Source organism: Mesoplodon bidens (assembly GCF_964165515.1).
Source record: "Mesoplodon bidens genome assembly, chromosome: 10".
Lineage (NCBI taxonomy): Eukaryota > Metazoa > Chordata > Mammalia > Artiodactyla > Ziphiidae > Mesoplodon > Mesoplodon bidens.
Genome location: NC_138172.1, coordinates 93,052,174 through 93,079,703, shown reverse-complemented (window position 1 = coordinate 93,079,703; position 27,530 = coordinate 93,052,174). Strand labels below are relative to the sequence as shown.

General features: G+C 42.7%; 1 protein-coding gene across 4 annotated transcripts in view; it reads right to left on the bottom strand.

Annotated features, from left to right (window-relative positions):
- The window catches only part of ATXN1 (ataxin 1), a 414,991-nt gene that overhangs the window by 135,104 nt on the left and 252,357 nt on the right, over nt 1-27,530 (bottom strand). For all 4 annotated transcript variants that reach the window (XM_081245982.1, XM_081245984.1, XM_081245983.1 and 1 more), the window contains one exon: nt 20,575-20,703. The gene's annotated coding sequence lies outside the window, so the exon portion shown is untranslated. The remainder of the gene's footprint in view (nt 1-20,574; nt 20,704-27,530) is intronic.

Below are 27,530 nucleotides of genomic sequence, written 5' to 3'. Positions count from 1 at the left end.
ATGTGGACGTTTATAGCAGCTTTGTTAATAATCGCCAAAACTTGGAAGCAACCCAGATGTCCTTCAGTAAGTGAATGGATAAACTAGTACATCCGTGCAACGGAATATTATTCAGCGATAAAAAGAAGTGAGTTATCAAGTCATGAAAAGATATGGATGATCCTTAAATGTACATTACTAAGTGAAAGAAGCCAACATAAAAAGACTACATACTGTATGTACTGGTCCAACGATCTGACATTCTGGAAAAGGCAGAACTATGATGACAGTATAAAGATTAAGGGTTTGGGGGTTGGGAGGCAGGGGGTTGTGCTCCATGAATAGGTGGAGCATGGGATTTTTAAGGTGGTGAAACTATTCTGTATGATACTGTAATGGTGGGTACAGTATCATATACCACTGATACCAATGATACCATATATCATTATACCTTTGTCAAAACCCATAGAACGTACAACAGAAAGAATGAACTCAACTGTAAACCTTGGACTTCAGTTAATAACAATATATTACTATTGGTTAATAACAGGGGACACTGTGCTTGGCGGAAGGGCAAGGCAGGGAATGTGGGAACTCTCTGTACTTTCCCATCAACTTTTCTGTAAACCTAAAACTGCTCTAAAAAAATTAAAGTCTGTTAATTAAAAAAAACAAAACTGTACTGTCAGCTGTTTGAGATTTTTCCCTCCAGATGACTTTCCAGATACTGGCTGGGGCCCAGTGGAATTCATCAGAGAAGATGCCATCAAGATGACTCCCGGCCAGGCTTTGAAAGACCAGCAGGGACTGGTTTGTGAGTCAAGAACTGGGAGGACATGGTGTTTCAGATGGAGGTGACGGGCAAGGCTTAGAGGAAGAAGCCACTGGGGAGAGTGGTCAGCAGAGCACTGCACTTGACCACAAGACAAAGGTCACAAGTTGACAAGTAACTGGAGGTAAGAGTGGAGGTGTTGGACTGTACTTAGGAGTTCAAAATGGGATCTGAGGGCTTCCCTGGTGGCGCAGTGGTTGAGAGTCCGCCTGCCGATGCAGGGGACACGGGTTCGTGCCCCAGTCCGGGAGGATCCCACACGCCGTGGAGCAGCTGGGCCTGTGAGCCATGGCCGCTGAGCCTGCGCGTCCGGAGCCTGTGCTCCACAATGGGAGAGGCCACAGCAGTGAGAGGCCCGCATACAGCAAAAAAAAAAAAAAAAAAAAAAAGGGATCTGAAAGGTGAGTGAGGTCACTCTGGACAACTGGGAAGGGACATGACGGAGTCAAAATGAGGTACAAGGAAGCATCTGTTAGGTTTAGGCCGAGAGACATGAGAGAAAGGGAACCCCACTACATGTGAGGCTATCAGTCATCAGCCCTGAGGGAAAGTCAACAGAAGATACTGGGAATCTAAGGGAAAGTAAAATTTCCAAGAAAAGACATGCTGAGTTATGTTAAGGAGGCCAAGGCGGAAGAGTAATACTTTCTCAAAAGTCCTGACCAGGAGGAGGGAACCCAAGAGCGTAGCTCCCTATCAAGCAGGGTCCTAGATCTTCTCCTCATTCAGGTTTCTCATCTTACCATAGTTAAGGGCAGAGCAAGAGGTCTACAGTGGATCCCAGGAGGAAAGAGAAAACGAGAGGGAGGAGAAAGGGCACCTGCAATTGGTGAAGCCAGAGAATCTTCACTCTTATATCCATGCACTGAAAAACTCAGAAGCCACAGATGTTTTAAAGACCTATATTCATTAACAAGGAAAGACGTTCACAACAGATTCCAAAGTGAGAAAAGAAGGTTCAGAAGAGTCTATCAATTATGATGCCATTTTTGTAAAGCTGCCTCCATTTATTTGTATATGTATGCGTAGAAAATATTCTGGAAGAAAACACTCAAATGCCAACATTTACGGGCGACAGCAACTAGGTAGGTTTTTTATGTTGCTTCTCTGTAGTTTCCTAACTCCTCTAAAAGCTATGGCAGAGATTACTTCTAAGAGACTAATTTTTTCAACTGGAAGAGGTAACGCTCTTTCCAGCTCGTAACTCAAGCCTCCAATAAGGTTCTCCTTGTTAAGGGTAGAATAGCCAGTACCTTACACAAAAGCCAGTGCTCGCTTTAGATCACTGTGGTGCAGCCTCTCGTGATACAAATTACGTCAACAGCCATGTCTGATGCCTAAGGGAAAAAAGCAATGGAAATTCCAAAGAACTAAAGTTAAAAAACGTAAGCGCAGAAGCAGCGACTGCGGCAGCAAAGAGAAATGTCTGGAGAGGGAAGGAGACATAGTCCCAGCACTTGTTTCCTGGACTCTGGAGGAGGGTTTCTTGATTAGTCTATTTAAAAAATTGTTATTGTAAAAAAAAAAAAATCCTGGCTAAAAATAACAGTAAAATGCACAAGATATGCAGAAATACCCCATGATGCAAATTATTTATGGAGATAATGTAGCAACGTGACCAGGAATTAGCATGACTCACAGTTTCTCCTCAGTTGAGATGGGTTCCCCATCCACAAGCCTGAGGGACGCATGGTCCGATCACCAGTGCTGGATTTCGATGTTTGTTCTTATCCATCAGAACTGTTGCTTTACATACAGAGGGGGGAGTGGTGATGGTAGTGGTCCTCAGGGTAGGGAGGAATGGTATAGTGAAACAGGTATCCCAGCACCAGTGCTGGGATACCTTTAAAAGATTATCTTTATCATCTTTCCTAAGCTGACAGTTTCATCTTGAAATCTGTTCCAGGAAATACCTTTAACCAAAAGCCATCTGTTTTGAATTCTCCCTTTCTATGGGCATAAATTCACTACAGCTATTTACTGTAGTTTAGTTTTTAGGCATATTGCAATTATCTTTCCTGTAACTTTCATTTCTATTGCCTTAAAGTAGGAGTATGAGGGAGCCAGAAGGGAAAACGTTTTAAGAACAGTTGACTTTAAACTTTATTACCTGCTAACAACCCTGTCCAAATTTTAGTGGGGGAAAAAGCCAAACTATTTTCTAAAAGATGACTAAAAGATTGTCTGAAGATTCCATTTATTCCTGTTTTTTTCTGTTCCTTATAAAACATGGATCTGCTCTTGGTTAAAGCTATCCAATTTCTGTTTCAATCTAGTGACCACTGAATATTTAACTCTGTTTACCTACCAAACAGGGAACTGTAGCAATAATCACAGGATGACAGCGGGAACAACAATATAAACCAAATTGATAATTTGTCTCCTATTAACCTTGATATAGTAACATCACTGAGAACTAACACACTCTGAGGCTAGAGCCTAATCATTTAGTTTGGGAAAAATAAACTCATTTACAAGGTAATAACCACTACCTGAAAAGGGGGGACATACTGTTAGGGAATGTATGTTATCCCTGGGCTCTGAGTACACAGTGAGGTACACAGTTACAACTCAACACACATCATACTAACCAAAGCTATCAAACCCCAGCCTCTTAACGATGTGCTAAGTTAATGTATGCATTTATAAAATGTCCATGCCTGATATTGGAGATACTGAGATTTAGAACTGCCGGAAGTTCTCAGTGCTGCTTGAGAATGTACACTGAATCATCCCTCAGCAGCAAAGGGAGAAAAACAGTACATTAGAAGTCATGTCCAGAAGGTAAAAGGGACATAGTCTCCTGCCTTGCGGTCTTAATTTTGAATGGAAGAATGTACACTTACTTAGATCAATGCTGCTTCTGAACAGAAGCACAAAACAGTGGGTAGATTTGTGATAGAAAACTATTTGAGAGGTTGAGTGACTCATCTGGATCAGGTCTCTGCACCTAGAAATATAGGAAGGCAGATTTGAAGGTTTCTAAAATCTTCCAAAACTGTACAGTGGACAGAGCTGCTCTTCAGCCACCCAAAACTAGAAAGGCAGAATTTTAAGATTCACTTGCAGACACAGGGTGGGCACTCAATAAATGCCCGACGAATAAATGAATGAATGTTTACTTAGAGCTGTCTGCGTGTAACATTTACTAGGGCCTGAAAAACCAACATAAATTGCACAAGGGTCCTGTCCTTTAGAAGCTTCTAATCTATCAGGAGATGCAAAATATAAATGAGCAATTTTAATACAGTGTGATGCTTGTAGTAGTAATAAGGCAAGGCTATAAATATAGTAATATATGTCTAATATAAATTAAAATAAAACAGACATAACAGGGAGCCAACAGTTAAGAACAAGGGAGAGGGACAGATAAAGCTTCTAAGACAGGATTTGATTAAACTAATTCACACCAAGCCACTAAAATCTTACCTATAGCTTTTGTCCCAGGGTCATTTGCATTTTAATGTAAAACAAGAGGAAGGTTTGCTCAATTCTAGAGGACTGAACTGCTATTAGTGGCATTTCAGGTATCAGGTGAGCGATGGCAGAGAAGATACTTCAAATAACACTACTGGGCAGAAAGTCTACCTAGTTCTATCATGAAAAAGGCTCAAAGAGGGTAGGTGCATGTCTTCTTCAAACAACTGTATCCAGCAAGCATATAAAGGAGAGCTGGTGAGGGGCTTCCCTGGTGGCGCAGTGGTTGAGAGTCCGCCTGCCGATGCAGGGGACACGGGTTCATGCCCCGGTCCGGGAGGATCCCACATGCTGTGGAGCGGCTGGGCCCGTGAGCCATGGCCGCTGGGCCTGCACGTCCGGAGCTTGTGCTCCGCAACGGGAGAGGCCACAACAGGGAGAGGCCCGCGTACCGCAAAAAAAAAAAAAAAAGGAAGTTGGTGAAGTACACCATAGCTTTGAAATTGATATGCAAAGTTTTTAGAGTATTATAACGATTGTTATTAGTTATTATATATGGAAAGCTATTGCAAAGATGACAGAACAGATAGCATGTGTTGATTAGATGGGCAGCTGCTTGCTTCCTAATATGTTTGAAAAAATGACACCCAGAAGACCTCCTCCAGGATCAGCTGCAATTCCACCATTAAAAAAATTCAATCCTTGGGTCCCCGAGCTTTTGCCAAGTGCAACTATCCTGGCTAAGGTCCCTATCAGCTTCATATGTCTTTATTAGACTGGTTCTCCACAGGTCAACCAAGGTGCATGAACTGATGTGAGGTATTTGGGAGAGGGGAAAGATGAGGTCCAAGAGGAGAAGAGGAAGTCCAGACAGTGAAAAAAAAACAAGTCTGCAGGAACTGGTGAAATCAAATTGTGCTCCTTGGAAATTCTCTCCACGCCACTGATGACCTTTCGCCGCAGGTTTTCACAGAAGCCTAGCCCTGCTCTCCATCCTGACCCCTCCCTTCTACCTGAAAGGCTCCCAGCAATACAAAAAGCCACAAGGCAAAACTTGGAAGGAGTTTAATCCTAAAATCAACACGGCTTCTGCTCAACAATTTTCAGCTGCGGCTACGTATTTCATCATGGAAACTAATTTGGGGTTTCCAGTTTCATGAACTGAAGTATGGTCAGCAAATCGAAGAGTGAGAAAGAATAAGTAAACACACAGGCTTCAGAACTCTGCATTTCTGAGTCAGCTGCAATGAAAAGGTTAGGTTCAAAGGATCTAGATATGCGAGCGGTATAAGAGATAAGAGAGTGGATCAGAGGGGCTTTAATGTGAGCTATGACTTTATGCCCCTTATCCTAGAATCTGGGGCTAGAGAGCCAGCTGAATGCAAGGCTTCCATGCTTTCTGGAGTCACGCTGCGCCTCTGTAGCTGGGTTGCCTTCAGGAGAGCACACCAGGGACGTGGGTGTCTGTGTGCATGTTAGAGAGACAGAGAGAGATCTACTGTGATATCAGGAGAGTTTACTTCAAAAGGGGGAGAAGCAACAGTATTCGGAACCGGGAGAGCCTCTCTCTCATTATAAGATCCTCAGAATACTTAGCAGGCGTTACGGTCTCCACACCATCTGTCAGACCTTAGCTGACGTGACTGCCTCTGTACATTAATAACGGAGGTGATCAAGGGTAGCTTCAAAGGAAGTTCCACTCAGACTTCAGCGTATTATTAAAACTTCTCAAAAAGTACAGGAGGTGGGCTGTTGTTTTTTTTTTAAACATCCTTACTGGAGTATAATTGCTTTACAGTGGTGTGTTAATTTCTGCTGTATAACAAAGTGAATCAGCTATACATATACATATATCCCCATATCTCCTCCCTCGTGCGTCTCCCTCCCAGCCTCCCTCGTCCACCCCTCTAGGTGGTCACAAAGCAACAAGCTGATCTCCCTGTGCTATGCGGCTGCTTCCCACTAGCTACTTTACATTTGGTAGTGCATATATGTCCATGCCACTCGCTCACTTCGTCACAGCTTACCCTTCCACCTCCCCGTGTCCTCAAGTCCATTCTCTACGTCTGCGTCTTTATTCCTGTCCTGCCCCTAGGTTCTTCAGAACTTTTTTTTTTTAGATTCCATATTTATATGTTAGCATATGGTATTTGTTTTCTCTTTCTGACTTACTTCTCTCTGTATGACAGACTCTAGGTCCATTCACCTCACTACAAATAACTCAACTTCATTTCTTTTTATGGCTGAGTAATACTCCAATGCATATATGTGCCACATCTTCTTTATCCACTCATCTGTCGATGGACACTTAGGTTGCTTCCATGTCCTGGCTATTGTAAATAGAGCTGCAGTGAACATTTTGGTACATGTCTCTTTTTGAATTATGGTTTTCTCAAGGTATATGCCCAGTAGTGGGATTGCTGGGTCAAATGGTAGTTCTATTTGGAGTTTTTTAAGGAACCTCCATACTGTTCTCCATAGTGACTGTACCAATTTACATGCCCACCAACAGTGCAAGAGGGTTCCCTTTTCTCCACACCCTCTCCAGCATTTATTGTTTGTAGATTTTTTGATGATGGCCATTCTGACCGGTGTGAGATGGTATCTCATGGTGGTTTTGATGTGCATTTCTCTAATGATAAGTGATGTTGAGCATCCTTTCATGTGTTTGTTGGCAATGTCAGGAGGTGGTTTTGATCACAGTGTTAATTTTAATTGTGTACTCACGTCCCTTGTGGATTTATTAGCCTGGTTACACTGCTTCAGGTACCACCGAAAGCACAGGTGGGTGAGAAAATAAGGTGACAAAACCCAGTGAAATGACACACAGGTGGCAGCACACAGACACCTGCATCTTCACCCGCTTTTCAGAACTCAGGCTCTACGTGTCCCCTCTACACTCTACACGTTCCCGGACAGATTGAATGAGTATTTGTAAAGAGACATATATTATTTTGATTAATATTTCATGCAAAACCTCTTATTGTACAGAAAGAATATGGGAGTTGGACCTTCCTTCACCTCTATGGCTGGGCTCTCTCCTTCACCTGCCACTGTTCTAGACTCTGTGCTGGAAACCAGACCAGGTGGAACACAGCAAACCGTATTTTCCTTTCAAGATCAGATGCAGTGAGTCAGTGTTTGTGCAGTCATCTGCTAGTAAAGCAAATAAGCAGAATTGAGAACTCCCAAACACGCCGTGTTTTCATTTCCATTTCACAGGACAATGAAGCTCACCACATAGGGACATTTTAAATTATGAGGTCCCCTTCCACACATCGATCCGTCCTTCACGTCACTGTTTGAGACTTTCTGCTAAAAATGTCTAAAATGCTTGCTGTTTCTCAGCAGCAAACAAATGCCTTTAGCTTCTGACCCAGCATTGGGGTTTCTCAAACCCTCTCCTGTCTGAAAATGTGTCCCCAACCAAGTAGCAGTACCTGGCAATCACCCTGCCAGGCATAGGGGCCAAGCCTCTAGCCCCAAAGGGTCAGAGCCATTCCCCCGACTGATTTCAGAGCTAACCCAACACTTGTATCAGTGAGCACAAAATGAACAGCTAATACCATCAAGTATCCTCACCAGAGGTTGGTTTTTAAACTCTGTAAGTGGAGAAAATGTAGGACTCTGAGCTACAAAATTGGCCCTCCTGCTCCCAGAGGACCATGTTCTGGGCTTTTAGTCCCCCTTGACTTGTCTTCCCTCTATCCCCTTGATTTTTACTTGCTGTCAACTTCACGGTCAGGGAAGGTGGCCCTCAAAGCAAAGAGCACAACTCAGGCCACCGCAGCAGCCTGCACCACCCTGTCTACGCTCTCTGTACTTCCTATTTTTTTTACTGGAAAATTAAAAAGAAAACAAGGCAAATTATTATCTGCTTAATGCACATTTAGGTGTCCCCGCCCCCATTTTTTTTTGATCTATAAAAGATAGCACTTAGCACATCGGAGTTATAACCCCAAAGCCTGAACAGGACCCTGCCAACTCCCACTCGATATCGTGCAGTTTCGGTGACAACAAACTGGGTCCCAAACAGACCAGTGAAAACCACAAGTTCTCAGTCTCGGTGAGTTGAATTTAGTGAAATGAAACAGTCATTTCTATTTTAGTATTTTTGAAGAGTGACACTTAATAGCACAGTTAAAAGGTCACTTCTTAACATTAACGAGTGAGCCCTGGTCCCATCCAAGGGTAAAGAAGGATTTTTTTAGAGGGTCTGAGGGCCCCTGGAACACACTGCCTATTTTGAGGTGTCACAGGGAAACCTGTTGGAAACAAGTCTTCAGCTGCGCTGGCGTTGTAATATTACCTGTCAGCCAAAGACACTTGCTTTATGGGTCTTTCAATCAGCCCATCGGTCGGTATTTGTTCAGAAACCCCAGTACACAGGAGCGGGCAGGACCCCACCAGGAAGTGATGCAATAAACATTGCCTGCAAGGTCTGACTCCCTTAATGTGTTCTGAGCCCTCCCGGCAAACTTCACATAGACACTGCGCATGACCTGAGCGCCTCTGCCTTTCCTTGGAGGCTCACCATCCTCTTTTCTGGTTCCGCTGTTTAGAAAGCCCACATCAACCTGGAACCACCTCTCAGTTGTAGTGTTTCTGTTTTCTCCAATGATCCCTGGGACGTCACTTTGGAACCTTTCCTGAATTGCCTAGGCTAACAAATGCTTTTAGGCTTTTGCCATTAACCGAGTTTTTACATAATGAATTGATGATGTCAACATGCTGCTTAAAACCTTTCAAGGACTCTCTCCTGTCTTCAAGATACACTGCAAACTCCTCCGCAGAGCTTTCTGAAAAGACACTTGGTGATCCGGCCCCTCCCTTGACACTTCTCACCTGCTCTGTTCTAGCGGCTCTGGACTATTTGCACTTTTCCAACATGTCATGTTCTCACTCCTCTCTGAGCTGGGCACACACTGTCCATCACGTGACCAACTAAAGCTGGCATTTCCCCCATCCCTTGAATCTGGACTTATTGGGTGACTTGCTTTAGCCACAGGGAAATTAGCAAAGATGTTGCAAGGAGTGGTTAAAAAGCACTTGTGTGCTGGAGTTTATCCTCTCTTGCTGCTCCCAGGAGGCCTGAGATCGCAATATGAAAGCTCAGACTAGCCTCCTGGAGGATGAGAGACCACGTGGGGCAGGGACCAGCAGTCCCAGGGGAAGCTCCCCTCTCCCAACCAGCCTTACAGCTGGACATATGAGTGAGGCCATCAAGGACCAACCAGTCACAGCCAAGCTGGCTAGCCTAGAATAGCCCAGCTAACTCACAGAATCATAAGAAATAATACATGCTTGTTGTTTTAAAGCCACTAAACATTGGGGTGGCTTGTTACATATACATGCCAACTGATACACCCATTTTGTTTCCAGGTTAACACCTGTCGGTCCTTCAGGTCTGGGAATGAAAAGTTCTCTGACTCCAGAAGATGCCACACTGGTTTCCATCCATGGCATCCTCTGGGTACCACTAAAAGAGCCCCAGCCACAGTGTAAAGGAGTTACCTATTTTCTCATCTCTTTTCCCAGTGACTGGAAGCTCTTTTTAGCTGTTGTGGATGCCTTCCCTAGTGCATACACCTAGTAAATACTTGCTGAAAGAAGACACAGGAATGTATACCTCTATCTTCTGGTTTTTTCTATCTTTAATTTCAAAGAATTAGACCAGGTAACTTTCACCTATCACCACCTAGATATGGTAACTACATCAAAATATTATAGTTTTTCTTTTTTTTTTTTTTTTTTTTAGAGTTCCACTCATGTCAATAGCCTTTGGGAATTTCCCTACTCTTTTTATAGATGAGACTATTGTATCTTCCAAACTCACTGTACCTTTCAGTTTGACTAATACGAAAAAATTCACCTAAAATTCCAAGGCCCCTCAGAGTATGCACATGGATAATTCTGACAAATGCTCCCACCTTCACCGTCATAATTACTCTACCATATATGTCAAAGAAGCAAAAGACTTTGACAATACATAACTGCCTTCGCTGGCGATGCAATGACACTGACAGTTAATGACAATTCCTATTACAGAGGAAACATCTCTACAACAAAGAGACTAGCGAGTGGCAACTGTTCACCTGTTCATTTCAGCAACACATCATGACAAATTTTGTTTTGTGAAATTTATTATCCTAACAGCATTATAGCTGCCACAGTGACAAGGGAGCAATCCCTGGGCTAAAATTTCACTCACATTATCTCATTTAATTCTCTCAACAGTCCTGCAGCATAGGTATGACCAGCCCTATTTTACAGACGAGGCAAATAAGACTCAGAGAAGGGGGGGGCAATTTACCCAAGGACACACAACTAATGAGTGGCAGGTCTAGGATCTGAACCCACAGATGTGTCCAAAAGCCCTTATTTGGACGAATACCTTTAAATCTCAATGCTGGCAAATGGAAGTAAGAACTACCTTCCTTCGGAAGACATGGAAATAGAGGCACTGAGAAAGAAAGTAGCTTGCCCATGGTCTCAGAGGGCTGGGAAGGAGAAGAAAACCCAGGTGTCCATCCTTAGCCTGATGCTCCTGCTACTGGACCAAGCCCAAGGAACCCCCACTGTCTCCTTAGTTGTTAACAGTTAGATTCACCCCTACCTCTGTGACTGACAACAACAAATTCAACAGGGAGATATAACAGGTTCTTTCTCTACTAGATGTGCTTCCAATTACTGTATATCTAGATAGGTTGTGAAAAAAAAAAAACAGTATGAAGCGTGAAGCTCATGAGTCCTAACTGGGTTATCATCTGCTTTACCAGATTTCTTTTAAAAAAGCAACCAACCTAGAGAAGGACTTTAGTCTTCCAACTTTAATGTAATTCACAGTCTGTATCTACTATTCCTATCAATATGAGAGAATTGATTTCCTTGTCTGTGTACCATGAAGAACAATGAACACTTAGCATTAAATACTGAATTAAGAGTTACGTAATGATCCTTTAAAAAAAAAAATCAACTCTGCTTCTCCACCATATCAAAATGTACCCGAGATATTTACCATTGTAGAAACACACAATGTCTTCCACAGTTTAAACCATTTCAACGACTTAACATAATGACCTGTTGGGCATACCACATGCTTGTCAAACAAAACTGATTTATTTAAGAAACATCTTGGAAACACAGGTTGCTCTGAAAGTATAAACAACTCCCTTGGAGTTTCTTTTTTGTCCAAGTATTATTTCTCTTAGTTCCAGTTGCATATATTATCTATCCTTATTCTAGGTATGAAACGGGGCATTAATATATGCTGAGTATATAAAAGGTACTAGGATAGGAGTGCACACCATTGCTTGAGTATACAGAATGTACTCGAAATGCTCGGTTACACCCTAACCGGCTTCCCCATCCTGAAGACACAGGTACATGCTGTTATCTCAGCTAAGTCTGGTCATTCTGTGGAGCAAATACTAAAAGGTCTCTGCAAATACAAAAATTCTTTTAGTCATGAAAGGTACTAATGATATTTTATGTCACTGGTGGGCTTCAAATGTTCTGGGGACATCCCTTTCACCAGATTCCCTGGCTCCCCAGCACCCTTTTTTTTTGTGAAAAATGTCCTGACATCTCCATGCCAAGAGAGACAGAGGCAGTCCCTAGGAAAAAATGTCAGTCAGAGGCACTGGCTAGGGGCTTCTCTGATGAAATGGCTATGGAGTTAAGTCCCCAAGATATCCATGGTCCGTTGACTGCCCAATGTTAGACTTAATCTAGGCAACGCCAACTAAGTTAGGGGCTTTAAGATAGAAGGCTTCTATGTTCTTTTGGATCCAAATCAGAAGAGGGGGAAAAAGTCATTTAATGCCAATTCAATTTGACATCAACGGCGGAGGAGAGTAATGCAAGAGCAGAGGACAAGGGGTGTTCCTTTGCAATGCTGTGAACACCGATAATCACCAGAGCCCAGTCAGAGAACTCTAGTTACACTCAACTGCTTTCAGGCCACACCTCTCCACAGGAAAAGGAGCCAAGATTGACTGGGGTGTTTCCCTTTATCCTCCTCCCTTAAGCACTGATTCCTCCCAAATATCTACCCATGTCCCCAACTCTGAACACCAGTGCTGATAAGCAACGGGAACATAACCCAATTCACAAGAAAAACTGATACCATCTCATGTTCTGAGATCACCTAACATCCTGGCCCAGCAATCCCCACATTCTGCCTGGACTATCCATTCATCAGTTTGTTATTCTCCATGGGATGCTATCTGCACCAGAGAGACCATGTGGGTCCACGATCCTTAGTAAGTGACACTCCCATGATACTGACATACTCTTCCTGGAGGCCTGCCCAGAGGAAGGAAAGGGAAAATCCTCTTTGAGCAAGGTGACTGCCACCTCCCTTCTGACCCTCTGGAGGCCTCCCTCTTCCACTGCCATTCCTCTGCTTGCCTTTAGGGAAGTGCCAGCCAGCAGGTTGCTAGGACAACGGGCGTCCTTGCTGGGGCTCAGAAATAGATTGCCGGCAGAGTGGGCAACCTGGACTGTAAATTCTGATGACAGCAACAAGAAACCAATTGGCAGCTAATCTGCTCCGCTAAAGGAATGACAGACTAACATTACCCAGCGGATAGCTCTCACCTTGACATACTATCCTTTAATCTGCACTTGTACTTGGTGTGGTGGTGACAGAGAAGGGGCAAGAGACTCACTGAAGACACAGGCTGAATGACTATTCTGAATTACGTGAGCTTGTAGATATGCAGGAACCAGCTGACATTTATATAGTTATTAGTCTCCTGAAAGTGGGGGGAGGGAGGTTGTTCAAAGCAGAAGCAGGAGAGCCAGAAACAGGTAGAACAACTGAGGCTGCCAAAGAAAGGGAAGGGAAAAAAATCTGTTTGCATAGGCAATAGCTGTCCCTGTTCTGAACAACTGCATCCTAATCTCATACTCCCTCTTCTTGGAGAACAAGGAAGAAAAGACAAAAGACACTGAGAAACTAGGGCTTGCCACGGTAGGAGAAGGGAACAATCTTTGTGTCCACTTCTCTTTGTTCTGCAGGGTAAGGTTTACAGTGCTTACAGTGGATAGCAACTTGTAGGAGACCCAGACATTAAGACTGCCTATGAAAGTCTTGGATTTTAGCCCTGGAGAAATTACAATTTTTCAGTTCTATGCAAGCTGCAAAGACTGCAGGAAAAAAAAAAAAAAGAAAAATGAAATGAAGAGCAACCTAATGGAAATTTTTAGAAAACAATTTTAGCAAGAGCATTTTCATTTCCAGATATGCAAAACATCGATGTCCCAATGTCTGTAAGGATGGCTGATGTACAGAATGAAAGATGCAGCACAGCCCAGTACCCGTGTAGGGGTCCCAAGCAGCAAATTCTGTTGGCACTGTGGACAAGTCCTAGTGCTAGACAGTCGTGGCCGGAAGGGAGATGGTCATGTGTGTGATACGTGTGTGATAAAGGTATTGGGAAAGAAGTAAGATTTACAGGTGGAAGAAGCTGGTGAAGAGTCCAAAGAGCATGACAGGAACTTGAGTTTTGCAAACAAAAAGATTCTGAAGGAGGTTGCCGTTTGTATCCCATTAATATTTCCACTTTGGGGGATTCTAATTAAGGAAGTTGTTTTAGAACATAAGCACAAATAGAAAACTGACATTGGACCTCCCTGGTGGCGCAGTGGTTAAGAATCTGCCTGCCAATGCAGGGGACACGGGTTCGAGTCCTGGTCCGGGAAGATCCCACATGCTGTGATGCAACTAAGCCCATGCGCCACAACTCCTGAGCCTGTGCTCTAGAGCCCGTGAGCCACAACTATGGAGCCCACATGCCACAACTGATGAAGCCCGTGCACCTAGAGCCCATGCTCCGCAACAAGAGAAGCCACTGCAGTGAGAAGCCCGCTCACCACAACGAAGGGTACCCCCTCTCGCCGCAACTAGAGAAAGCCCGTGCACAGCAACGAAGACCCAACACAGCCAAAAATAAATAAATTAATTAATTTAAAAAAAAAAGAAAACAGACGTTGAAACACTAATATCACCCAACATAGTGAAATTAGCTGCTTGAAACCTATCTCACCTAAAAAGCATTTTATGCTTGTAGAAAGTGACTTTTTTGAATCATGTAACCTTCTTATTCAGGTGTCTGCAAAAGGTTAACATAATCCTCAGGACATAGAGAAGACAGGTTAATTCTTTCAATCTAAGAGTCCCTCTCCCAGAATTTATTACATAGTAAGCACTGGAAATTTAATGTGAATATATGTTGAGGGAAGGAGGGGTTAAATGATTTTCTGGTCTTAAAAAACTGATTATTTTACACAAGTGAAAACGTGGGAAATTAAAAGAATGAAATTATCTGTTTCTCTTTATACATTAGTCCCAAAGAACAATTTATTTGCTGATAAGAACTATCAGATTTTGTTTTGGCTTCATGACAAAGTGTCATTTAGTTCCTATCTGTGCCTTACTTTTTCTCTAAGAAAGCAAAGGAGAAACAACAATCTTTTAGAGGAACAATGAAAATAATTTAAATACTATGATATGCTATACTTGGAGAGAAAAGACTTAACATCAGTCATTTCTATACAGTGCTATTCATTTATATTTATAACAAAGATGGTAGAGCTGATCAATCTCTGATGTCTGTCTGGAAGAACTTTCCGTGGCTTCAGATTCCCCTTCCAGGGCAGCACTCCCGCCCAGTCATCCTTGCCCTTCCTTCTTTCTGCGTGTACCGATTCTTCCACAGCAAGTGCTTCCAAGCCACATCACTTGAGAAATACATTTTTAGTTTCGGGTGTGGTTTCTGTCCGAAGTTCAGCTGAAAACACTACATTTTACACAGGTTGGGGAGGCACCATTCCTTTAAGTGGCCCAAGTTCTTGCTTCAGCTTTTGCCTCTAAATACTTATATAAAGTGACCCTAAAAGAAGAATGGTTCCCATGTCCTCCAAGTCCCCACTCTATGTCTTTGTCAGTGGTCACGGCTCATCATTCCTGATGGAAAGACATTTCTGGCTCTGAGGTCTCGTCTGCCCAGATGAAGAAGCAGTTAAAGACAAGACTAGGTTTATCATCTCCCCCCCCCACCCCACACACACACACGGCGTTGAAATCCAGCCTCTGTTTCAAGGCCTAATTCAGACGCTCAGCACTCTGTGAAGCCTTCCTTCCCTGAAAGCCCAAATCTGAAGAATCTTACTCATCAGGCCTTTCGGAGCACCCGACTCTGCCCCTCCCGAAGTGGTTGGAGAGAGGAAAATCCCAGTGAGCAGTGAATGCAGACCACCCATCCCTGCATCCCTAACAGACCCGAGCACACCTGGGCACACAACCACCTTTTCACACATAGGATTCATTCAGTGAATTCGAAACTTAAATAGAACATAAACCCTTTTTACGTAACAGCAACTACTCAGTTAGAAAGCAGTCTGACCAGGCTGTGGACGCCTTCTCTTCCCCCACAGGACACAGATATTGTAGAAGATACAAGAACATTTGTCCTTTCACAACTTCTGAGGGTTCCAAGTATATCCCTTTGCCCCTCCGAGATGCTGAGGGGAGGAGGCTGAGCACGAGGGGAAGATGACACGAGGGGAACGGGGGTGCCTGCGATGGGCTGCCCTCTGCCGAGACTCAGGAAGTAGGGCTGACATCAACTCTCAGAAGTGGCAGCTCATGCAAGGCCCCCCACCCAACTGCAAGGCAGCATTGGCCGGGAATGAGTGACGCCGTCGGTAAGAAGCAATTGGAGGAAGTCTGGGAAAGGGAAACACATGGGTGAAAGAGAATATTCCAGAAGACTTGAGGTTACACAAAGAACACCCAGAGTACTTTCATGAAATATGAGAGCCTCTTTGCCTTTATAACACGCAGGCCCACTGACAGGGCCATTACAAGCAAGGATTTAAAAAAATGAGACTTTCCCCCCCTCATTTATCTAATAGTAAAATCTCCCCTTTCCTTATGATCCCCTTATCTACTTAAGTTTTTGTTTTTCTATGATAGCGCTAGAGATCATAAAAAAAATTTGTTATCACAGATGGCAAATCTAAAAGGTACAAATTGACAGACACATAGGGAAATTCCCAAATCGCTCTGATTAGAGTGTGTATGTGTAATTCTCTCACTCTGGAGACTAGAAATTCAGCTCCCATTTTTCAAAGCTTATAAAGACAGCATAATGCTGTCTAAATAGGCACAGAGGTGTTTATTTGAGTCTTTCCATTTCTTCATAGGAATAATGTAACTCCTGCTCTCAGAGCAGTTACTCTGAAAAGGGGTCAATAAACACAGAAAATTCAAGAAACCTTGATCCCTGTGATCCTCAAAAGCCACATAGGATGATGCCTCCCTCAAAAAGTGTTTGTCAACTTCTCCCTGCATACCAGAGAAACACTCAATGGACTCAGTTTGTACCGGTGCACTATTTTTTTTTTTTATTCCAAAGTGTGCATCAACCAAAAGAAAATGAAAATGATGCTATTCAGTAAACGGTGAGTATTCTAGGTAGCCTTGGCACTCCAAGTCCATCTGCCACTTTGAAAATAGATGTAAACATGAACAGTGATAAAGTGACAGGATTATAAGGCAACACCCCGACCCTTCACAGAATGCCAGGGCAGGCCGTTCACAAACAACCCATACAGCAAAGCACTCAAATGGAAAAGGAGAGGAAATACACACAGTGTAGAATTCAAGCATCAGAAAATCCCCAAACTCTACTGATAGTTCTATAAAGCCCCCCCCTTTTTTTTTTAAACAAACGGTTTCCTTTCCCACATTGACTTATACACATTCATAAACATTTAACATTTACTTCTAAGGAAAATACAATGAACTAGTCTCTCCACGTCTGCCTGCCTCTACCTGACCAAACTACTGTGAGATCGAAGCAGTTCTCATCAGAACCATGTTTATGGTCCTTTTCTGAATGGCTTAGGCCCACACGTGAGAAGCCCAGGCATATGTTTATTCTGCTCTAGGTTGCTCAACAAATATTTACTGAATGCCCACTACAGGACAAACAGTATTTTAGGTGTTGTAGATTCACCAGGAATCATGATGATGATGATGATGATACCCCTGCTTTCATGGAGCTTACAGTCTAACTGAAGAGACGGATGATTAACAAATGCATGTATAATATGTAAGGTGCTTAAAAGAAAAATAAAGTAGGCTAGAGGATGAGAGGGATGGGGTGGGTGTTATTTAATAGAGGCCAGGGAAGGCTGCTTTAAAGAGGCAACATGGAGAAGACCTACTTAAGGAAGCTTAAGAGAAGCTTAGGAAAGAATTACAGATCGCTGCCTCCTTACGTATATACTAATATTTGAGTACAGAGGTGGACTATTTTTAAGAAGTTAAATTTCAAAAGTGGTTCATATTTAATTTTCAAGACCAACAAGTATGGATCCTAAATTTAAGTGACTAAAACTCTATTCTCAGAAAGCACTCAAACACCTTTCAATTGTCACATGGTCCCTGGCAGGGTCCTCTGTAAAGGGTAGTGGGATGGTGACAGACATAATAATTCTTTTTTTGTTTTTTTTTTTAACCACAAGACTGTGCTCAATGTTTTAAAAGCACTTGTAAATTGAAGTTGTACCACATCACTGACCCTTAGAAGCCAAACGGGAAAATGAAGGTCCAGTTGGCCTAATCCAGGCTGATACTTGAAGCAATGTTAGACACTCAGAAGAATCACCAGAGCTCATTAAACTCAACTTTCTCATGTTACTCAGGATAAAATGGGTCCCCAGGGCTTTAGGGGGCCCCAGGTTATACAGGCAACTGCAGCATCATGGGTAAAACCCAGGTGTCCCGACTCCTAGGTCAGTCTTCTTGCCACTCCTCTCTGCATAAGATACCGCACCTTAGAGCCAATCTGAGACACTTTCAGGACCAAAGTTCATCTGCTAGAAAGATGGTGGCAGATTTGAAAGGTGGTTAATGGGGCAAACAGAGGAGAACCACACAGGTAGTGAGTCTGGGGCACAGTGTGCAAGGGCTGCTGAGGATGGACACCAGTAATTCCAATGGCTGCCATGATTATTACTCAAATGTTCTTCTACCCACTATCATACCCCATCTACATGCAAGCACACATCCTTTGAAAATCTCTTGCCTTCCCAATTAAAATGACACAGCTTTGGGGTACCCAGGACACCCAAGTAAGAGGAGACTGTGAATTTAGTGTTGTAAAAATGCACCAAGATTACAAAAGGTTACTAATTTCAAAAGTTACTAAGAAAACTGGAACCTTCCCCACCTCCCCAAGTGAACGAAATTTGGAAGAAAAAGTTTTGAGGAGTTCCAAAGAATCTAGCATTTTCTTCCTCTCTCTCAACCCACTCCATTTAAAGAAGGATTTTAAAATGACTCCAAGTTGGCCATGTGGCATCTTAAGGTTTACACTTTGGAACATCTTTGAAAACCTCACTTCATGTTTGAGATCTGACAGGGTTATCACATAAGCAGCTCAAAGCTATGGCTTAAAGAAAAAAACAAACAAACACCAAATTCGAAACGAAAGCTATCTTGATTATAGTAACTGCAGTGTTCTTTTAAATGTAACCTGAAACCTAAAGCACTTTTCCATAAGACACTTGTTTCCTAGGATAAAAATGCTTTAAAAAACATTACCAGAAGTGCATTCTACCAGCTGCCTGACTGGGAAAACACTTTCAAGGAAAGCCCACTGCTACTGTAGCACCCAGATCCAACAGGACCCACAAATTATTCTTCAATAGTGGTAGCAACCTTTAGAACATGAGGTTTTTTTTAGTAAGATTAAAGTGTGTTACAAGAGGCTCTGCTCTTTCTGGGGAGCCCACACCAAGATGGCGACATCAATAAACAAGTAGCATAGAGCAATATACAGACTCAGAAACCAACACTTCATGGGGATCAGTGACTTGCCCAAGGTTGCAGACTTACTGGACCACAGGACCAGGAATAGAATTTAGGTCAATAATTCCAGGAGCTGTATACTTTCTACCAGAACCAATGTGATCATATGTACAAAATGAAAGCACATGAAAAAACCGCATCTTCCTTCATCCATTTACTCTGAGGCACTGGGAGATTTTGAGTTCAATAAGCTTATTTTAATATGACGATTCAACCCTCAGGAAGTATGGAGAAATATGCGTATTTAATACAAATTTTTAGAAAACCAATAAATAAAAACTCAGTGGAAATCTTTCTTTTCAATGCTTTTTCCCCCTGATATATGCCCTCATATTATTGCATTTTGCTCATTCAAAATAGCTCCCATAACTGAAAAATATGGTAATATATGCCTGGAAAAGTTTCTTGGCCAAATTATTAAGAAGCTGAAAACTTAATATAAAGTTATTTTTATATATACACACACACATATACATACATATATGTATATGTGTACTATATATATACATATTTGCATATATAATGTATAAAATACATATAGACACAGTATATATTGTGTCTATATATATATTATATATATAAAATATATATTTACACACACACACACAAAAACCAAGTCGAAGTTGGCTCTTCATTTTCTAAAATTTGAAGGTAATATGTTCATAGGCCAGCCTGGGTTTCCTGTAGTTTTACTCTTTCCTGGTCAAATCTCTTCTAAACTTTTTTTCTTTTATGACGCAGTCTAGCAATGAGGTAAAACCTCCAGAAAGCAGCAGAGCTGGGCAAACCCGTAAGTTTTGTGCTGGATAAGCTTCTCGAAGCCTATAGTGTGCCTTCTCTTCAATTACTGGATCCTAAACCTCCTCATGAAAGGTGACCAGCAGCTGACACACAAAAACTGCTAATCTCAAAATCCCAACCCAGTAGCCTGATAAAAAGCAATAAATCAGCCAATTTTAAGCAAGAGAAGCACCGAACAGCTGACTGTACTTGCATACCTCAGATTTTTGAAAGCCAGAAAAACATTTCATTCCAATCAAAAACTTCACATAAATAAAATAATTGCAGGGTGCAAATCCTGGTTGGGAAACCTTAGCCTGGAAGAGTTTACCTCCTACCCACCAACCTAAAAGAACTGCCAGAGCCCAGTTTAAAGAGGCTGCTCTGAACTTGATACTATTTTAACTGCACCGGGAGAAAGGGTGTTCCTACACTGAAAGAGTCACTGTCTTCCACACTTGATCCATAAGAAGATAATGAGCAGTGGCCCACAGAAGCTGAGAGAAAGTCAAGTTCATGGCAAATAAAAACAGAACCTCTCCCCTTAAAAAAAATGAAATGAATTGGAGGATCACCTAGAGCTAATGCTAATACCACTTCAGCACCCTGGCTCCTGCATCCAATGATTCACAAATCGTTACAAGGCAAGTCGCTGCAGAAGCAAATCTTGTTAACTTACAACATTCACTGTGCACGGTTCACAGGTAGCCCCAACCTGTCCTTCACCATGGAGACTTCCCAGAAGAAGTTGGAGCGCTCCTGGGCCCAGGCGTGTTCTTTCTTCCTTTCACAGGGAAGGGAGAAGTACCTAGCATAGGAACAGAACAAAAGAAAAAGAGAAAGGTGAATGCATCGTCAAATCCCTTGTTATCTCAACAAATGAAGTTCACGATCAATTAGACTGATGGATAATTCACCAAAGACCATTCTCCAGTACGCTTTGCTTAAAAAGGAAATGCAGTATTTTTGCTCTTGTCCCAGGAGACAGGACGGTGCGGCCAAGGCTCTCCCCCACCCCCATCCCCACCCCAAGTTGAAGCCAATTCTGGGAGACTTCAGACGCAACCCAGCTGAGATGCACACTTGCAACACAGCCTCAAAATAAGCTACTTGAGTTTGCTCTCTTGCAAAAAAGGAGGGCGCTAGGGCTATCACCTTCTGCCATTTTCATACCTCACTGGGTGGTTGGGAAGACCAGTAAGATCACTCTGGCAAAGCACTCACAGTTCCCGAGAAGAAAGGCGCCACGTAAACACAAAGGATTATTAGTAGTCAGAAGCCTGTTACTGAGCTTGGAGCCAGAATATAAAAGCCAGCTTTGGCAAGGCACCCATAATCAACCATCCCTGGGGCACCCAAATGTCCAAATGTTTCTTCTTCCACCAAGGGGTCAAGGGAAGCAGAGGACTGGAAACAGAGGCATCTAGAATCTCAGGGAGAAGAAAAGTAAAGGCCTGGATCAGGAAGTGAAGAGGAAGAGGAGATGAAAACTGGTGAGAGAGGCATGTGCAGGAACACGATGATTTGGTCCACACCCCTCCCTCGGATCGCTGTTCTGCAGTGTTGAGTGCACTGGACATTTGCAGGGCTGTGAAATTTTCCACTTGGCCATTTGCCATTTCCATCCACCGAAGTGGCACACTGAGGCCTGATGGAAAAGGACTGGGTGATTTTTGTTTGTTTGTTGCTTTTAAAGAAAAGACCTATTCATACCCTGATTAAGTTTACTCTCAATATCTCAGTAATACTTTCCACACCTGGATTTCTTGATTTTTTTTTTTTCCCTCTTGTAAGACAGGGCCAGGAAAAACTTTTCCTGGGCCAATATTATCAAGGTATTTTGACTTGTGTACTTTTGAGGAGCATGCTTGAGGTATGGAAGCTTACACGAGTGGCTTTGGGGATGACAAGAAACAGAATTTCAATGCTACGCTAGAATCTTGTTTGCTTCCCAAATAAATCATCCACAAGTACCAGTCATGTTTTTCTTTCAAAGTCATAAGCGTACATTGAACAAAAATGGGAATCCCAGAATTAGCACTGTGGGTATAGGAATATTTTCGATGGAAAAATGTGATCTCTTATCTCAAAAAAAGGCAAGAATGAATAATATCAAATCTTAGATTTGGAACTGGCAAAAAACTGACAAATAGACCTCAAAATAAGGAATTTTTTTAAATGCAGAGAAATAAATTAGGATGAAAGGGAGAAAGGTGTCTGCTATTAATACAATTAACCATGACTTTTATAGTGAATTCAGTTTATAAAGTGTTTTTTTTAATCGAGGTATAACTGACATAAAACATTATATTAGTTTCAAGTGCACCAATTGCTTTCTTATTCATTCATTCACTGGACACATTTTTACTTGGTGCTTACTATATCCACCAGGTTCTATGTTCATAATGGTGAACAAAACAGACAAAGGACTGTGCCTTTAAGAAGCTCATTGCTGCAAGAGGAACAGATATTCAAGAATCAGAGCATACTATTTTTAATATTTGCATAAAATTCGAAAAGCAGATAGGCATTAAGAAGGACAAATAAACACTGTGATTTGCAATCACCCCATAATGGGGTAACGTCATTTAGAGAAGGAAGGTCTTTCTTACAAAAGTAACACTTAAACAGGGAAGTAAACGATGAGCAGGAGTTAACCTGCTCATCAAGTTTCCAGGCAGAGGAAACTGCCTCTGCATTATGTGAGCTGACTAGACCTGTACAATTAATTTCTGTTATTTCATCTTTTTCCCCTTTTTTTTCAATTGGGTCTTCTTGATCAAGAAATGAGCAACAGGGCTTCCCTGGTGGTGCAGTGGTTGAGAATCTGCCTGCTAATGCAGGGGACACGGGTTCGAGCCCTGGTCTGGGAGGATCCCACATGCCGCGGAGCAACTAGGCCCGTGAGCCACAACTACTGAGCCTGCGCGTCTGGAGCCTGTGCTCCGCAACAAGAGAGGCCGCGACAGTGAGAGGCCGGCGCACCGCGATGAAGGGTGGCCCCCGCTCGCAGCAACTAGAGAAAGCCCTCGCACAGAAACAAAGACCCAACACAGCCATAAATAATAAGTAAATAAAATTTAAAAAAAGAAAGAAATGAGTAACAGAACTGTTCTCAATACCTTGAAATAAGAAATGATTCTTCTTTCCAACTACTGGGCCATCAGAGCAACAAACTAGTAATTTCTGCTAGAGGAACATTATTCAGTGCAGGCATTACACTTGATGTGACACAAAAGGAAGACTCTGGCTTCCTAATGCATCGAGAATAACCCCGTCAGCACAATGAAATAAAACGAAGCTTCCTCTTAAAACCCTCCCCTAAAAGGGCTAAAACCACATCATATTGCACATAAACTTCTAAAAACAAAACAACAACAAAAAACCCCACTTCTTAGTACCTTCTATTAGGTTCCAAATTTGCTGGCTTCCTCTTGACTATTAGGATGTTTTTATTATTTCTCTCCTGGACTGAAATGGTATTTTTCCTCACTTTCTAGACTGTCCTGTGCACCTTCTCTTTTGGTTCTTGGTTTGGTATCTGTTTATTTACCCAGGTAAGCAGCAGGATGCACAGAAATAAAAAGCGACGGAAATGTTGTGTTCATCTGACCTGTCTTCTTGTTCCCTACCATCCCAGAGCCGGTACAACTTAATTTTTCCACTAAGGAAAATCAGGAATTTGCTTTCTTCATCCTACAAAACGAAGGCATCCTTAGACAGGCTCATTCATGTTCTCCCGCGAATGGAGTAAGTTTGAAAGTCTGTCTGAAATGAATAAGCCAAACTTCTATTTGAGCCTGTTTTCATTTAAGACACTGGATAAAATGTAGTATCTCCTACATATTTGGTTCCTCATATAACCCAAAATATTAATAATCCTCCAAGTTCAAAGTCGTGAAATCCAAACCCTCACTTTGACTTAGGAGTTCTGACAAGCTTTAGCACACTCAGGAAGAAAGAGCAAGAAGAAAACCTTTTTGAAGCCAAGTTGTCCAAAACCCTGTCATGAGACCTGGGAAACTATGCCAGGCTGATGGTTTCATCCTCCGTCCAGAGATGAAAATGACACAATGCCAATTTCTCCTTCCCCTGACTGCCCACAGCACTTACAGCCTTTACCGAACATTCTGACCCGAGGTTCTTTTCAATTCAGCACTGTTATATAAATCCAGTGGAGTATAAAAAGACAATGTACGTCTTCAAAGGCTCCAAAAGTTTACAAGCTCCTTGATGAAAGAAACCTTGCCATGCCCTTCTTTTGCAGCCTCCTGGAAGTGTTGAGCAGAAGAACCTGCACTTAACTTAAATGAACCATATCCCAAACCAGTTCTACGACTTAACCTTTATGGCAAACGAAGCACTGCTCTACAGCTATAATTTAAGCCCTTCTCACTTTTCTACCCTCCAGGGACTTGGAGGTCCTATATGCCTATCATCCAAATGAAAGTCCTGCGGGAACAATTAAGTTATAACTTACCCTTCTCTCTCCTGTTCTTCCAATCCATTATATTTTTGGTCACTAATGGCTTTTGAGCACTTGCCATCTCCTTTCAAGATTTACAACCCCTCCCCCCATCACCAGGAGCCTTTATCCTTGATCCTCCTAGCTTTTCAAAAGCCACCATTAAGGAAACCCTCGTGGTACATGGAGGAGAGATGTGGATGCTCTGAGGCAGTGGCTCGCAAACCTGAACCGTCATCAGAAACACCTGGAGGTCTTGCGAAACCATGTTGCTGGGTCCCACTCCCAGAATGTCTGATCTAGGAGGTCTGAGGCGAGGCCAAAGAACCTGCACTTTTAACAGGTTCCCAGGTGATGCTGAGGCTTCTGGTCCAGGGACCACACTTTGGGAACCACTGCTCTAAGTGTAAAGTCTTTCTGTCAATTACGTGGCCAGACAGAGGCTAAGGATCTTGAGTATATTTAATCACTTTAAGATGGGTACATTGGAATAAACAGGTATCATTCCTTCCAAAGAAGTGACAAATGACCAAACAATCCAAAAAGCCTACACCACTTTATAATCTGTGAAAACTTTTTGTGGCTCTTAGTCTGTCTCCTACTGGCTCCAAGTCCTGCTGGGATCAATTCTGCCCTCTGTCTCTCCTTCAATCTTCCCCCCCGCCACCAGAAACTTCTTCGCAGCCTAAAACGTAATCATTGCTATCCCTGAAAGATCTTCCCCAGACCCTAATACATTCCCAAATGGCTGTCACCGCTCCCCTGTTCACCATAAAACATGTTAAAGTGTAGTATAAATTCAACACTGTATTTCATCGGGTACCTCTTAAAACCCTTAGAGTTTGATTTCAACACTTTTTTTTTTTAAAGTAAACTTCCTTCTCTTTTAAAGGTCAGGAATGGCTTCCTGTCTTCTAAATGTAGTGGCCTTTTCCTAACTGACTCTCCTATAATACTTGATAAGGTAGTTCCTTAAATTTTCTTTTTATTTAGTGAACTAGCATTTTTGCCTGGACAGCATCTTTCTGGAATGACCTCTCCCCCATTTTCTTTGTTATTTGGGCTGGGTTGACCTCATGCCTTGGGCCCAAAGATGGGCATATGCAAACTATTATATATAGGATGGATAAACAACAAGGTCCTACTGTACAGCACAGGGAACTATATTCAATATCGTGTGATAAACCATAATGGAAAAGAATATAAAAAGAGCATGTATGTATAACTGAGTAACTTTGCCGTACAGCAGAAATCAACTCAACATAATGAATCAATTATACTTCAATAAAATTTTAAAAATAAATAAATAAAGATGGGCATATGATCTAGGCTTGGAGAATCAGAATACATATCCCTCTTGCCATGATGACAGGATGTAGGGATGGGCATGTAACCAAAGCCACACCAATCAAAGGCCTCTCTCAGACTGGCTGGAACTAAGAGGAATGAGATGCCCTCTCCATGGAAGCATGGTCTACTCAGAGCTATTTTTCCCACCTTGTGAGGAAAGCCCACATGAGGGTGAAGCTCTGCAGCAGGGAACGAGGCTGAAAGACAGAACAGCTGAGTCCTGATGACAGTGAGGTCCCTTGGATCCAGCCATGCCAAAAGTTACATTCATTCCTGTATTTTTTAGTTACATTGTGATAGACAAAATTCTAAAGTGGCTCCCAAGATTGCCCTGTCCCCTGGTGCCCACACACCCTCTCTCCTAGTTATTCAATCAAACACAATCTGGGTGCTGCTGCTGCTGTGAAAGATTTTGCAGATAAAATTAACATCCCAAATCAAGTGACCTTAAAACAGAAAGCCCAGCCTTGGTGGGCCTGACCTAATAAGGCGAGCCCTTCCAAGGGACAAGCTCTTCCAGGAATGAGATTCAAAACATGAAAGAACACATTTGGGGGTGGGAGGGGGCATGGCTCTCACCAGGAGCTAAGAGGGGTGTCCAACCCATAGCCAGCAAAAGAATAAGGGCCTCAGTCCTACAACCACAAGGAAGTAAATTCTGCCAATAACCGCAGGAGCTTGAAAAAGGACGGCAAGCCCCAGATGAGAATGCAGCCCAGCTAACACCTTGATTTCAGCCTTAGGAAACCCTGAGTAGAAAATCCAGCTAAGCCATGGCTAGACTTCTGACCTACAGAAATGGTGGTTTTAAATCACTATGTTTATGATAATCTGCTCTGCAGCAATAGAAAACTAATACATAGGTGATACAATAAATTCTTTTCTTGTTTGTTTGTTTAAATCACTCTGAGTTTTACTTGTCTCTTGCAACCAAAATGTCCCAGTACTACTCTTGATTTCTGAAACAGTACTATTCTGATGTTCCTTACAGCACTGACTGCTGCTCCTCTTTCTTGGGTTTTGTCCCTTCCTGTTATTCCTTCTAACCCTAGGATATGTACCCTCCAAGGTGATGTTCTCGACTCTCTTCTCCTTCTATAATAATTTCCTTGTATTGCATATGATTCTTAAATCTGTATCCTGGCTTCTCCCTCAATAAGCTGCTGGATATATGCAGTATAAATAAATTATGTCTGTTTCAAAACGTCTATTTTTTTCCCCCACACCAGTCCTCCTTTCATTTCTGATTCATGCTAATGGCACAGTTGTCTTCTCTTTTCTCCCAGAGTCTACCAGTTGTCAAGTCCCATTAAGCATGCACTCTACACCCACGCTGCCACGCTGGCTCAGACTGTGTCCTCTCACGGCAGCCTGCTAATGGTCTTCCTGCCTTCAATACTCTCCCTGCAAACCTCTGAGCCATCCCTGTTGGATCCTGAAGTCAATTATACAACTTCTCCATGCCACACCTTCACGGGTTCCTGCAGCTTGCTGAAAATCTCCTAAAATCTGATGTTGAAGACCTTTACCATCGGGCTTCCCTGGTGGTGCAGTGGTTGAGAGTCCGCCTGCCAATGCAGGGGACACGGGTTCGTGCCCCGGTCCGGGAAGATCCCACATGTTGCAGAGCAGCTAGGCCCGTGAGCCATGGCCGCTGAGCCTGCGCGTCCGGAGCCTGTGCTCCACAACGGGAGAGGCCACAAAAGTGAGAGGCCCATGTACCGCAAAAAAAAAAAAAAGATCTTTACCATGTAACCCCAACATGCTTTTCCAACTTCATCTCCCACTTCTCCCCTTATGCGTGTTGTACCAGCCAAACT